The 14,673-nt window shown below is 44.7% G+C and overlaps 1 protein-coding gene across 4 annotated transcripts in view; it reads left to right on the top strand.

The window, feature by feature from the left end:
* LOC105474287 (SMG6 nonsense mediated mRNA decay factor) overlaps positions 1 to 14,673 on the top strand; it is a 248,234-nt gene that overhangs the window by 179,675 nt on the left and 53,886 nt on the right. The window lies entirely within an intron of this gene.

The following is a 14,673-nucleotide window of genomic DNA, read 5'->3' as shown; positions in this document are numbered from 1 at the left end:
TTTCAAGATTATTTTGACTGTATGGAGTCCCTTAAGATTCCATATGAATTTTTTTTTTTTTTTTTTTTTTTTTTGAGACGGGTTCTCGCTCCATTGCCCATGCTGGAGTGCAGTGGCACAGTGTCAACTCACTGCAACCTCCATCTCCCAGGTTCAAGCGATTCTTGTGCTTTAGCCTCCCAAGTACCTGGGATTACAGGCATGCACCACCACACCCAGCTAATTTTTGTATTTTTAATAGAAACGGGGTTTTGCCATGTTGACCAGGCTGGTCTCCAACTCCTGACCTCAAGCAGTCTGCCCGCTTTTGCCTCCCAGAGTTCTGGGACTACTGGCATGGGTCATTGCATCCAGCTAGATTCCATATGAATTTTAAGATGTGTTTTTATGTATCTGTGGAAAATGCCATTGGGATTTTGATAGGAATTGCATTGAATCTGTAGATTGCTTTGGTTACTATTGTTAGCGTAACAGTATTGTCTTCTAATTCATGAACATAGGATGTTTTTCCATTTATTGGAACTTCATTTTTAATTATATTCAATTTTAGGAAATTTAAATTTAAGTTTGGCTATATTGTAGCCAATGGTCATCCTGTTGGCCAGCACAGCCCAAGAGAATTATCCTCAGATTTTCTTTTCTTCCTAAATCCTAGGATTGTGGTGACATCTTCAGAGGCCTTGTAGTGTCTCCGGAAATCTGGATTATATGGATTGCATGGTTAGAAGGTGAATATACATAGGGATTTGGGTCCCTCCGGGTTATCTCTGTCTTGGAGATACAAGAGGGCTACAAGTCTTGCCACATCAGACTCTGTCTCCTTCTCTATTTTCCCTTTGGAAATGTCTGGTTTTCTCCAGAGCCAAAGAGAACTTGTTTTCCAAAAAATTAGCAAAAAGTAGACTCTGCTGTGGCAGGAATGGAACTCCTTCTGCCTCTTCCTGTTTCCATAGAGGAGGAGACCATAGTGCCCCAAATGGGGTGTTTTTAAAAGAAATTCCTTCTCCAAATGGAGATGCTGATTATTTTGTAGCAGTATATACCTTGGTCATCATTCTGATGGTGTTCTCATGGGAACAGCAATAAAAAGTGCCTTTAGGTGTCAGTCATGGTTGTGCTCCCAATTGCATTTTCCTTGAGGGTCAACAATCTAAGAGATGCCTGCACATTAGAAAAAAAAAATAAAGAATAAACGCTGTAAATAATTAGTTAAACCAGGAAACCCCCTTTCAGTGTCCATTCGTTTTTCTGCCATGTGAGAAGTAATGGTAGGATGCGGACGACCTGTGTCCTTAGTACTGTTCAGTCTCCCTGCTGCCCCCTTCCCTGGCTTCTCTCTAAAGACTCCTTGGGGAGATCTGCAGATCTCAGAGTAAACAGGAAACCTTACTAAGTAAAAGAGGGCGTCTTAGAGCCTAGAGGGTAAGAGATGTAGCTCTCCAGGAAGAAGATGCCTTTGGCCTCGGACAGCCAGGAGCAGTGGGTTTGTGGGGTTTTATATAAACACTGTGTTATGACTCTCTGCGGAGGAACCCTCCAATCCACTTTAGGCCAGAAATGGAACTTTGTTTCCTGGCCTCCCATGACTACTCCACATCAGTCTCTCCTGAAAAGAGGCTAGAATATCACTTGTGTATTCAGAATTGGACTAGCCCAGTAGTTAGCCAGTTCGCTAAAGCTGATTTCTCTACCTTACTGCCCTGTGGCCTGTACCCCACCCTTGTTGTCGCCCCTCTGTGCAGAGAGAACTTCTTCACGATAGCATTTGGGATTTCCCACACTACAGTTGATCTGTCACCGCACTACCGAAATGCCTCTGCCAACCACTTGGGCGTCCTGGTGTCAGAAGTTAGAAGTGTCCCAACTGTCCCACCCAGCCTCCTCAGCTCTCCTCTCTCTCCTGGGTGGTTGTTCTGGAACGATACTCCTCTTGGGTTCAGTGTGTGCAGTCTGATTTGGGCGGAGCCTTGAGCTGTGCACAGGAGTGCTGGTAATGTCTGGCCTTCAGTGCTGCCAAAGGCAAAAAGCTGGCCTCTTCCCAGTGGAAAGCACATAGCTGGATTGCTGGGGCAGTGTTAAATGGAGGGTGGGGTGAGCACATACCACTCTCTTCCTACTGTGTTTTCAGGAAGTGATTATAAAAGCAGCTATAAGTTTGAATGAAATCAAAAGAATGAATTGTCACCTTCCCCCAACAAAAACCAGATGAGCGCAAACATACACACAAACACACTCCTCCTCGGCGCTCCGTCCAGGATCCACACCCTGGCTCTGCCGGGCTTCACTTCGGTGCTATTTCAGAGCAAAGAGCCTTTATCATGCCATCTCCATTCTCTTCCCTGTGAGAGAGCTTCGTAGTCTTATGAATGAGAGCTCAACTTCCCTTTCGGCATACTGTGGGTTTCACTTCCCTATCCTGTCTTCTTCCAAGAACAGTATGGGCAGAAGTATATAGGTGGGAGGAATAACCAGTGCCAAGATTGCATTTGTCAGTTAGGAATTGGGGTTTCAGAACTGGTAGTAAAATTGTTTGCAGAGTTAATTGTCAGAGGAGTTTCTGTGCCATCAACACACTTCCATTCCTTCCTTCCAGCTGCCTCTTTCCCCATACGGCCTTTTGCCTGGTACCTCCATGGGGTTTAAGCCATATGGCTCTTAGGAATATTGTTTGGAGTCTCCAAAAGTGGAAGATTTGGCTGTGCAGCACACAGCACCCCTAGGTCTACTCCTCCCCTCTCAGCAGCTGTTTGCCACTGACCGAGGTGGCGACTGAGCCTATGTGTGTGGCCGGAGTCAGTGACAAGCATCCCACCCAGGCCTGGGGAAGCCCTTAGCCAGTGCGGTTCCTGTGGCAGCAGCCAAACACGCCAGAGTTCCTCATACCTTCAGGGCTATGGTGTAACAGCCAGCTTTATGCGGTAGCATTGTTTAGCGTTGGTTGACTTGACTTCTCTGTCCCCACCCTCTGTCTTTAAGGGAATCTGGCCATCATCCAGTAGGGAAGAAGTTGGCATTTACAGAGAGTGGCTTTCTGCCACCTCTCGTGTGGTAGGAGCCAGGACCACCTTCCATCTCTGCTTCCTACCCATGTGGCAAAGAGGAAGGGGCCCCTCTGTGCTCAGCCTCCCATTGTGGAGTTTCAGGTTGCCTAAGATCAGAATAAGGCTATCTGCCAGGTTATCTGCCCAGATAAACATTTATTGTTTACAGGGACATGTTTCAGCTGCTCTGGCTGCTCCCACTGGTGAGATCTTCTAGTGTCTTGAGGTTTTAAGCCAGTATATGGGGCCGACATCCAGACACAGAACTACTGGGGCTGGAGAGGCTCAGTGGCTGGCGGCTTCTAACTTCGCGTCGCCATGGCCCCCCGCCCCTTCCCACTGCCAGAGCTGGATTTACATCTCTTGTTCTTAGATCTGCCTCCTGGATATTGAAGCTGCGTCTACATTTTAAACCTTTCTAGCCTTTAGAATTTGGGGATTTATATGAGATCCAGTGTTAGGACACAGCAAGCTGAAGACTTCTTTTACATGGCAAAACCGGCTGTCTGACGCTGTGTTTTCCTTAACAGCTAATGAGACGGCTGTTTAGTGACAGCAACAGGGATTGATGCAGATTTTCTTTTTTTAATCCAACCAGGTCCACTGCTTCCAAATACTGTCTTTTTATACTTTAGTGATGTGATTGATTTTCCAACATTTTATTATACAGCAAAGTTGAAAATTCTCAAATGAGCTCACTTATACCCAGTACCTAGATGCTGTCATTCTCGTTTTACTGTATTTGTCTTATCATGTTATGTTTATGTCTCTCCCTCTCTTCCCCATCCATCCATCCATCCATCCATCCATCCATCCGTCTATCCATCCATTTTTTTCTTCTTTTAAATATTTTTTAATGCCTGTAATCCTAGCACTTTGGGAGGCCAAGACAGGCAGATTGCTTGAAGCCAGGAGTTCGACACCATCCTGGCCAACGTGGTGAAACCCCATCTCTACTAAAAATACAAAGATGAGCTGGATGTGGTGGCGGGCACCTAAATTCCAGCTATTCAGGAAACTGAAGCGTGAGAATTGCTTGAACCCAGGAGGGCAGAGGTTGCAATGAGCTGAGATTGCGCCATGCACTCCAGCCTGGGCAACAGAGTGAGACTGTCTCAAGAAAAAAAAAAAGAAAGAAAGAAAAGAAAAGACTAGCCTGGGCAACATGGCGAAACCGCATCTCTACAAAAAATACAAAAATTAGCCGAATGTAGTGGCAAGCACCTGTTGACCCAGCTGCTCAGGAGAACTGCTTTAGTAGCCCAGGAGGTCAAGGCTGTAGTGAACCCAAAATCATGCCACTGCACTCCAGCCTGGGTGACAGAGCGAGAGGCTCTCTCTCTTGCTCTCTCTCTCTCTTGCTCTCTCCCCCTCCAACACACACACACACACACACACACACACACACACACACACACACGCATATGTGTATATATACGTGTGTGTATATATATATAAATGATCATATAATTATGTTATAATCCCTTATCTCCACCTCTGTCCCCAGAGGCAAGCTCTGTTCTGATTTTTTCCACCAAGATTAGATTTGGCTATTTTAGAACCCCATGTAAATGGAATCACACAGTAAGTACATGCTCTGGAGTAAGCCTTTTTTCATTTAGCTTAATCTTTTTGAGATTCCTCTATGTTGTTACATATATTAGTAGCTCACTCCTTTTTATTGCTGAGTAGTATTCCATTTTATGAATATGTCACAGTTTATCTGGTTGACAGTGAATCTGTTTCCAATTTTTAGCTGTTATGAATAAAGTTGCTGTGAATAGTTGTACACAAATCTGTTTTTGGACATGTGTTTTCACTTGACTAAATGCCTAGGATTAGAATTGCTGAGTCAGAGATTAGATGTGCATTTTTTATTAGAGATCCCCTAGACCAGGCTTGTCCAACCTGTGGCCCACAGGCTGCACACAGCCCAGGATGGCTTTGAATGCAGCCCGCCACAAATTCGTAAACTTTCTTAAAACACTATGAGCTTTTTTTGCCCCCCCCCCCCTTTTTTTTTTTAAGCTCATCAGCTATAGTTAGTGCTGTTATATTTTATGTGTGGCCCAAGACAATTCTTCTTCCATTGTGGCCCAGGGAAGCCAAAGATTGGATACCCCCCTGCCCTACAGCTTTTTCCGAAGATGAAGATTGCTTCACATCCTCATTGGTAGGTGTGTGGTGACTGGTGATACATCATTTTTGGCTTTAATTTGTATCTCCCTGGTGACTAATGAAGTTGTATACTTTTTGTTTTTTCAGACAGGATCTTGCTCTGTCACCCAAGCCGAAGGGCAGTGGCGCAATCACGACTCACTGCAGACTTGGCCTCCTGGGTTCGGGCAATCCTCCTGCCTCAGCCTCTCAGGTAGCTGGGACTACGGGTGTGTGCCACCACACTGGGCTAATTTTTTAAAAACTTTTTGTAGAGACAAGATGTTGCTATGTTGCCTATGCTGGTCTCCAGCTTCTGGGCTCAAGCAGTCCTCCTGCCTCACTTGCCCAAAGTACTAGGATTACAGGCAGGAGCCACCGTGCCCGGCCGAAGTTGTATACTTTTTCATATGCTTACTGACCATTTTGTATATCTTCCCTATGAAGCATCTTTTCACATCGTCTGCCCATCTTCTTTAGTTGGGTTATTTTCTTACTGATTTCCTTATGTATTCTGGATGTAAGTAGTTTGTCAGATACATGTTTTGTGAATATTTTCACAAAGTCTGTTTCTTGCCTTTTCATTTTCTTAATATCTTTTGATAAACAGAAGGTTTTAATTTTCATGAAATCAATTTGTCATGCTTTTCTTTTTTGGTTACTTTATGAGGGCTCAAAATCCCAAGTGATAAGGATCTTCTACTTAGTTTTCCTGTAAGCTCTATACTGAGGCTGGGCCTGGTGGTTCACGCCTGTAATCCGAGCACTTTGGGAGGTCGAGGTGGGTGGATCGCTTGAGGCCAGGAGTTGAAGACCAACCTGACCAATATGGTGAAACCGTTCTCTACTAAAAATACAAAAAAATTAGCTGGGCATGGCTGGGCACGGTGGCTCATGCCTGTAATCCCAGCACTTTGGGAGGCCAAGGCGGGCGGATCACGAGGTCAGGAGATTGAGACCATGCTGGCTAACACGGTGAAACCCCGTCTCTCCTAAAAATACAAAAAAATTAGCTGGTCGTGGCGGTGGGCGCATGTAGTCCCAGCTACTGGGGAGGCTGAGGGAGGAGAATGGCATGAACCCAGGAGGCGGAGCTTGCAGTGAGCGGAGATTGCACTACTGCACTCCAGCCTGGGCGACAGAGCGAGACTCCATCTCAAAAAAAAAAAAAAAAAAAAGCTGGGCATGGTGGTGTATGCCTGTAGTCCCAACTACTCAGGAGGCTGAGGCACAAGAGTCACTTGAACCCAGGAGGCAGAGGTTGCAGTGAGCCGAGATTGCACCACTGCACTCCAGCCTCGGCAACAGAGCAAGACTCCATCTCGATAATAATAATAATAATAATTATTATTATTATTATTATTATTATTCTGGGCCGGGTGCAATGGCTCATGCTTGTAATCCCAGTACTTCAGGAGGCCGAGGTGGGTGGATCACAAGGTCAGGAGATTGAAACCATCCTAGCTAACACGGCGAAACCCCATCTCTGCTAGAAATACAAAAAATTAGCCAGGCCAATTTTTTGGCGTGGTGGTGGGCACCTATAATCCCAGCTACTCGGGAGGCTGAGGCAGGAGAATCACTTGAACCTGGGAGACGGAGGCTGCAGTAAGCCAAGATCGCGCCACTGCACTCTAGCCTGGACGACAGAGCAAGACTTCATCTTAAAAAAAAAAAAAAAAATAGCCAGGTGGGTGCCTGTAATCCCAGCTACTCAGCACACTGAGGCAGGAGAATCACTTGAACCGGGAGAGTGAGGTTGCAGTGAGTCAAGGTCACACCACTGCACTCCATCCAGCCTGGGCAACAGAACGAGATTCTATGTAGGAAAAAAAAAAAAAAGCTACATTGAGCCAGGCACAGTGACCCACGCCTGTAATCCCAAGACTTTAGCAGGCCAAGGCAGGAGGATCCCTTCAGTCCAGGAATTTGAGACCAGTTTGGGCAACATAGTGAGATCCCCATGACTACAAAAAATTAAAAAATTAGCCCGACATGGTAGCCTACACCTGTGGTCCCAGCTGCTTGCAACCTTACAGGGCAAGGCTGCAGTGAGCCATGTTTGCACCACTGCACTTCAGCCTGGGCAACAGAGCAAGACTGTAGCTCAAAATTTTAAAAGACAAAAAAAAGGCTATGTAGATTTAGCTTTTATATTTAGATCTATGATGTATTTGAAATTAAATTTTTGTTTGTTTGTTTGTTTTTGAGAGTCTCACTCTGCCACCCAGGCTGGAGGGCAGTGGCACGATCTCAGCTCACTGCAACCTCTGCCCCCCGGGTTCAAGTGATTCTTATGCCTCAGCCTCCTGAGTAGCTGGGACTACAGGTGCATGCCACCACGCTCGGCTAATTTTTGTATTTTTGGTAGAGACGAGGTTTCATCATGTTGGCCAGCCTGGTCTTCAACTCCTGACCTCAAGTGATCCGCCTGCCTCAGCCTCCCAAAGAGCTGGGATTGCAGGCGTGAGCCACTGCACCCCTTCCTGTTGTTCTGTTTTTTGAATCAGGGTCTTGGTCTGTCACCTAGGCTAGAATGCAGTGGCATAGATGACTCACTGCAGCTTCAACCTCCCAGGCTCAAGTGATCCTCCCACCTCAGCCTCCCAAGAAGCTAGAACTATAAGCAAGCACCACCACACATGGTTAATTTTTTAATTTTTATAGAAATGGGGTCTCACTATGTTTCCCAGGCTGGTCTTGAACTCCTGAACTCAAGTGATACCCGTGCCTTGGCCTCCCAAAGTGCTGGAATTACAGACATGAGCCAGTGTGCCTGGTCTTCAAATTAATTTTGTTTGTGGTATAAAAACTAAAACTTTTTTCCCCCCATATGGATATCAAGTTATATCAGCACTATTTATTGAAAAGGCATTTCTTGCCTCTAGTGGATTGCTTTGGTACTTTTTTCAGGTATCAGATGAGCATATAAGCAGGGGTGTCTTACACTTTCTGTTCTTTTTGTTTGATTTAAAAATTCTTATGACAAACGCTAGAATCCTTATAGGAGTAAGTTTAATTTACATGTCAGTTTTGGGAGAATTGACATCTTAACAGCATTTTTGTAGTTTATGAACATAGTATAGCTAGCCGTTTACCTATGTCTTTTATACTTTTCATTGTACAGGTCTTAGACATCGTCTGTTAAGTTTATTCCTAAATACATTTTATTTTTTATGCCATTATAAAGGTAATTGTTTCTAAATTGTATTTACCAATCTTTTGCTGCTAGAATATGAAAATACAATTAACTTTTATATATTAATGTGTCCTTCAGTCCTAAAGACATTTTTATTAGAATTTATTCTAGTAGTTATTTGCACATTCTTTGGGATTTTCTGTGTTAAACAATCATGTCATCTGCAAACAGAGGCAGTTCTTTTCCATTTTTATGCTTTCAGCTTTTTTTTTCTTGCCTTAATACAGTGTCTGAGATCTCCACTAGTGTGTTGAATGGAAACGGTGAGAGCGGGCATCCTTGCTGGGACCACGTATATCTGTGTTCCCGGCTACTGGGGAGGCTGAGGCTAAAGGATCACTTGAGCCCAGGGGGTCAGGGCTGCAGTGAGCTGTGTTCACGCTACTGCACTACAGACTGGGTGACAGAGAGAGACCCTGTCTCCAAAAAAAAAAAAAAATTAAAAGCCATACTGTTGGCTGTCTAGAAGTATTTCATTGTGATTTTTTTGTTTTGTTTTGTTTTTTGTTGTTGTTGTTCTCATTGTGATTTTAATTTGCGTTTCGCTGATGAGTAATGATATTAAGTGCCTTTTCTTCTGCTATTGGCCATTTGAATACCCTTTTCTGGGGAGTGCCTGTTCCTGATTTTTACCCATTTTTATTTTATTTTATTTATTTATTTTTTTTGAGATGGAGTCTTGCTCTGTCGCCCAAGCTGGAGTGCAGTGGCGCGATCCTGGCTCACTGCAAGCTCCGCCTCCTGGGTTCACGCCATTCTCCTGCCCCAGCCTCCCGAGTAGCTGGGACTACAGGCGCCCGCCACTGCGCCCGGCTCATTTTTTGTATTTTTAGTAGAGACGGGGTTTCACCGTGGTCTCGATCTCCTGACCTTGTGATCCGCCCGCCTCGGCCTCCCAAAGTGCTGGGATTACAGGCGTGAGCCACCGCGCCCGGCCTACCCATTTTTTTCTTGGATTCTTTGTCTTTTTTCTTACTGATTTTTGGGGTTGTGTGTGTGTGTGTGTTTCCAGTATTCTGAATATAAGTCCTATGTTGGATAGAAGTATTGAAAATATCTTCTCTCAGTCTGTGGTTCATCTTTTCAGGGTTCTTTTTTTTTTTTTTTTTTTTTTTTTTTTGAGGCAGAGTCTCGCTCTGTCGCCCAGACTGTAGTACAGTGGCGCGATCTCAGCTCACTGCAACCTCTACCTGCTGGCTTCAAGTGATTCTCCTTCCTCAGCCTCCTGAGTACCTGGGATTACATGCACCTGCCACCACGCCCACCTAATTTTTGTATTTTTAGTAGAGATGGGATTTCACCATGTTGGCCAGGCTGGTCTCGAACTCCTGACCTCAAGGAACTCCTGACCTGGAACTCCTGACCCCACCCACCTCAGCCTCCCAAAATGCTGAGATTACAGGCGTGAGCCACCATGCCCAGCCACCTTTCGGTATTAACAGTATCTTTTTATGAACACAAATCTTAGTGTAGTTAAGTCATATTTACAGTTTTTTCTTGGTTGGGTACAGTGGCTCCTGCCTGTAATCTCAACACTTTGGAAGGCCAAGGTGGGTGGATCCCTTGAGGCCAGGAGTGCAGTACCAGCCTGGGCAACATAGCAAGACCCTGCCTCTACAGAAAAATTTAAAAAAAAAAAAAAATAGCTGGGCATGGTGGTGCATGCCCATATGTACCAACTACTCAAGAGGCTAAAGTGGGAAGACTGCTTGGGCCGAGGCAGTTGAGGCTGCAGTGAGCCAAGATCATGCCACTGCACTCTAGCCTGGGCAACACAGCAGGATTGTGTCTCAAAAATAAATAAATGAAATAATAAATAGATATATTTTTATTAAAAGTTAGTGCTTTTTGTGTCTTATTTAAGAAATGCAGCCAGGCACAGTAATCTTGGCACACCTGTAATCTTAGCACTTTGGGAGGCCAGGGTGGGAGGATTGCTTCTGTCCATGAGTTCAAGACCAATCTGGGCAATATAGCAAGACCCTGTCTCTAAAATTAAATAAATAAATAATTAGTCTGGCGTAGTGGTGCACATCTAGCTACTAAAGCAGGAGGATTGCATGGACCCAGGAGTTCGAGGCTACAGTGAACTATGATCATGCCACTGCACTCCAGCCTTGGGGATAGAGCAAGAACCTGTCCTCCCACCTCCCCACCCAAAAAAGAGAAATGTTTGCCTATTCCAAGACAACATATTGGAAGGAAGATATTCTCCTATATTTTGATCGAGAAACTGTATTATTTCACCTTTTACATTTAGGTCTGTGGTTCATTTTATTGAAAGATCAGTTTTCCCCACTGAACTGCAGTGATGTCACATCATAAGTCAGATGATTGTGTGTGTCTGAGTCTATTTCTAGACTGTATCTTCTGCCCCAAAGGTCTATTTATCTTTCCTTGTGCCATTACTATTAAATTTTTAAGTATTAGTTTGAAAGTTTCCAAAGTTTGTGCCTGTTTTCACATTGACTCTTCTAGAAAGATGTGTACCAAGTCCTTAGATTGGTATCCTGTTGAACTGCAATACTTTTTTATATGTGAGGTGATTTTTTTGTTCATCCTTGTTAGGGCCAGTCTATACTTGTTCATATTGACAGTTTAGATGGGCCTCTTAAGATTTTCAGGTGCAGACAAAGGGAAAAGAGGAACATTTGATTTATACTGCCAGTGTTAAACACTCTGTTTGCTAGAGTAGACCAGGTTTCTCAACCTAATGTTCTTATTTCGAGTTTTTTGCCTTTATTAGAAGCCATCCTTCTCAGCTGTGTCTTCTTCTGCCTCATCTGGCCACTCACACCAGCTATCAGTTAGCAGCCACAAAGTTTCTTCCAATACCTGCTGTGTTTCTCATCAACCCTGGTAGGATCCAGTTGTGCCCTTCTTTTTATTTGTTTGTTTGTTTGTTTTATTTTATTTTTGCCCAGGCTGGAGTGCAGTGGCATGATTTCGGCTCACCACAACCTCCGCCTCCTGGATTGAAGAGATTCTTGTGCCTCAGCCTCCTGAGTAGCTGGGATTACAGGCGCCTGCCACCACGCCCGACTGATTTTTTGTATTTTTAGTAGAGACAGGGTTTCACCACGTTGGCCAGGCTGGTGTCAAACTCCTGACCTCAGGTGATCCGCCCACCGTGGCCCCCCCAAAGTGCTGGGATTACAGGTATGAGCCACCGCACCCAGTCCCTGGTGCCCTTCCAACTGCATCACAACCCACCTTGGTTCTTGTCTTAGTTGCCCCAAGATAAGGGTATGAGTGTGGTGCTGCCACTGAGGTCTTGTCTGTATTCTCACTCAGCCTGAAAAGGGTTGAACATCAGTTGTCCATTTTCTCACTCCAGTCCCACCCGCTGTTTGTCTTGCAGACAGTTTCCCAAAGTTTCTGGAATGGGGTTGCCTAGTACTGATGCATGCTTTCTTCATTTTTATTTATTTATTTGTTTTTAGTCATTTTAGTGGGAAACTGGAAGGATAGACAGAATAGAAGCACATTTTAACGTCCTTCTGATTAAACAAATCAATGCTAGTTTTGTTTTTGTTTTTTGGGGTTTTTTTTTCGTTTTGTTTTCAGATGGAGTCCCGCTCTGTCACCCAGGCTGGAGTGCAGTGGCGCAATCCAGGCTCACTGCAACCTTGGCCTCCTGGGTTCAAGCGATTCTCCCGCCTCAGCCTCCCAAGTAGCTGGGACTACAGGCATGCGCCACCACGCCCGGCTAATTTTTGTATTTTTTTTAGTAGAGATGGGATTTCGCCATGTTGGCCAGGCTGGTCTTGAACTCCTGACCTCAGGTGATCCACCTGCCTCAGTCTCCCAAACTATTGAGATTACAGGCATCAGCCACCACACCTGGCCTCAATGCTAGGTTTTAAGAAATGAGCTTCTAGCCTTCCAGATTGAATACTTTGAAGGTCATTGTTCATTTGATTAAGGTAGGCATTGTACATAGAATGTGCTTTCATGGGTTTATGTGCATGGGTTTGTTACTTCATACCTAGTTCCACTACTCTCCTGTGACACTCGGGAGGAGATAATTCAGTGATTTCATGAAGATGCTCCTTAAGTCTTTCTGTGTTGTGTCTCAGCTCTGTAGCCTGGATGTTAGTAGGGACGTTCCCCAAAGGTCCAGGAAAGGAAAGAAGAAAACAATGGAAGATCTCCAGAATGGAGTAGGAATGATTGTTTTGAGGCCATGGGTTTTAGATGATCTACCTGTTTGCTTTCATTTGATAAGAATGCCACACAGCTCTCTTGGCAGCTGTGTAAGAGAAACTGGTCCTGGTAACCCAGAGACCCATGTAAGAATTTTGTGTTCTCGTGGAGTCAGAACCTGTTCCCAGGCCAGCTTCGTTGAAGACCCAGCTGGAGAGGAGGGATGTTTGCTGTATTCTTTGTAACTCTAGTGCATGTTATAATTTTCAGGAATTGGTAAGTAAATAAGAATATTCATTTAGAAATTGGGCCTTAGGCCCAGCATAGTGGCTCATACCTGTTATCTGAGCACTTTGTGAGGCCGAGGCAGGTAGATCACTTGAGCCCAGGAGTTCGAGTCCAACCTGGGCAAATAGTGAGGCCCTATCTCTACAAAAAATAAAAAAAAAATTGGCCGGGTATGGTGGCACGCGCCTGTAGTGCTAACTCTCCACTACTCAGGAGGCTGAAGTGGTGGGGAGGATCACTTGAGCCTGGGAGGCTGGGAGGTGGAGGCTGCAGTAAGTCTTGATCATACCACTGCACTCCAGCCTGGGTGACAGAGCAAGACTCTGTATCTTAAAAAATAAATAAATAAAAGGCTGGGCACAGTGGCTCACACCTGTAATCCCAGCACTTTGGGAAGCTGAGGCCAGTAGATCGCTTGAGCTCAGGAGGTCAAAACCAGCCTGGTTAACTTGGTGAAACCCCATCTCTACCAAAAATACAAAAATTGGGCATGGTGATGCATATCTGTGGTCCCAGCTACTCAGGAGGCTGAGGCAGGGGGATTGCTTGAACCTGGGAGGTAGAGGTTGTAGTGAGTCGTGATTGTGCCACTGCACTCTAGCCTGGGTGACAGAAGGTGACAGAATGAGAGTCTGTCTCAAAAAAAAAAAAAAAATGTTTGGAACTCATTATACCTGGCTTTTTTTTGTTTGTTGTTTTGCTTTTTAATACAGCTAAAGTATGCAGATTTATTTAGCTTTAAGTTTTATTCTCAGTTCTCTAGTGGAAAAAAAAAGCACCAAAAAAATTCAGTTTTTACATTTCAATTCAAATACAAGAACTTGGAACAGACCATAGACTTTTTAAGAGGAAAGTGATAATAGAGAATTTAACCAGGAAGACTTCTAAGCTTCTATTGTAAAGATACCTCCTTTTCCCAAGAGTTAGGCCTAATCAAGACTATACCTACGAATACGGAGCGGGAGGGGGTAAATCACAACTAAAGACCTTGGCACTTCTGTAAGAAATTTAAATAACAGGCAGACATATAGAGATTTGTAAATATGTACTTGCTGCCAGATAAACCACAGAGAAGATACTGTATTTGTGGTCCAGGGAAGTTTAAATATTTGTGGTCAAACTTAAAATTCAACATAAAACTCTCATCTGTGACGGAAGCTTTCCAGAAACTGCATGGAGAGGGTGTGCAAGCTGCATAAACTCTCAGAGGCCTCTTGTCTCACCGGGCTGAGGTAGAAAAGCCTGTTCTCCTTCCTTCACACTGTGTAGCTAACGAGCCCTTCGATCAGAGAAAGCTCCTTAATGCTCCAGCCACCCCACCAAGAAGCGCACTCTAAGGACTTTTCAGGCCAGGCGTGGTGGCTCACGCCTGTAATCCCAGCACTTTAAAAGGCCAAGGCAGGAGGATCCCTTGAACCCAGGAGTTCAAGACCAGCCTGGGCACTATAGGGAGACCCCGTTTCTATAAAAAGTTAGCCCGGCGTGGTGGCAGGTGCCTGTGGTCCCAGCTACTTGGGAGGCTGCATGAGCTATGATCACACCACTGTACTGCAACCTGGGCAGCAGAGCGAGATCCTGTCTCAAATAAGAAAGGACCTCTCTTTTTTGTGGCTTACTCCTTCAAGTCTGATCAAATGTTACCTTTCTTAGGGTCTTCTGTTCACCATCTTGCATATAATGTCTATACTCTTCCCCACCCTGCCACTCTCTGCTCTCTTACCCGACTGTTTTTCACAGTACTCCCCGCTACTATCTGCTTAGTTGATTCTCAGTCTCAGGAAAATGTTAAGCTCCATGGGAACAGGAACATTGTTTTATTCACTGCTGTATTCTGGTGGTTTG

This window comes from Macaca nemestrina, chromosome 17 (assembly GCF_043159975.1).
Source record: "Macaca nemestrina isolate mMacNem1 chromosome 17, mMacNem.hap1, whole genome shotgun sequence".
Taxonomy (NCBI): domain Eukaryota; kingdom Metazoa; phylum Chordata; class Mammalia; order Primates; family Cercopithecidae; genus Macaca; species Macaca nemestrina.
This window is presented reverse-complemented; position numbering and strand designations above follow the sequence as displayed.